The following is a 550-nucleotide window of genomic DNA, read 5'->3' as shown; positions in this document are numbered from 1 at the left end:
TTCACAACACAGATTTGATCTGCAGGCATTGTTTCCCGTGACCCAAACACCACAGATATGTGCTACATCTTCCTCTGAAATGGGGTCAGAAATTATGAATCTCTTCTGTAACTAGTGCAATTTTTATTCACAGTATTTATCCAAAGATACCAAGCAGAGAGTAAAAAGCAATCTAAATTGTGAATGAGGATAAATTTGTCGTGCTTGCTTTTTTTTTCATTCATTTTTCTAGCATCCGGAAAACATATCTCTTCCTATTCTAAGCTATTTTTCCAGGGTGATTTTACTTACAGTCAAAAATGAGCATTGTGAAACCAAATGTTAAATTTAGATCTTCAGGCTGTTTTCATCATAACAAAAACACAGGGATTTGTAGCTGTCAGCTTCCCTAGAACTGATTCATACAGAAAGACCAAATCCTGAGCTCAGTTAACTTAAGGTGGTTTCCAGTGACACCGGAGACACAGGCATGAAACCAAGGTGCCTTTGGACCTTGGGATAAGGGATCTTTTGAGTGTTTCAGGCAATGACCAGACTGGGAGAGGTAGCT

This window comes from Geospiza fortis, unplaced genomic scaffold (assembly GCF_000277835.1).
Source record: "Geospiza fortis unplaced genomic scaffold, GeoFor_1.0 scaffold111, whole genome shotgun sequence".
NCBI classification, from domain to species: Eukaryota; Metazoa; Chordata; class Aves; order Passeriformes; family Thraupidae; genus Geospiza; species Geospiza fortis.
The sequence above is the reverse complement of the archived record's forward strand: the minus strand, read 5'-3'. Positions refer to the sequence as shown.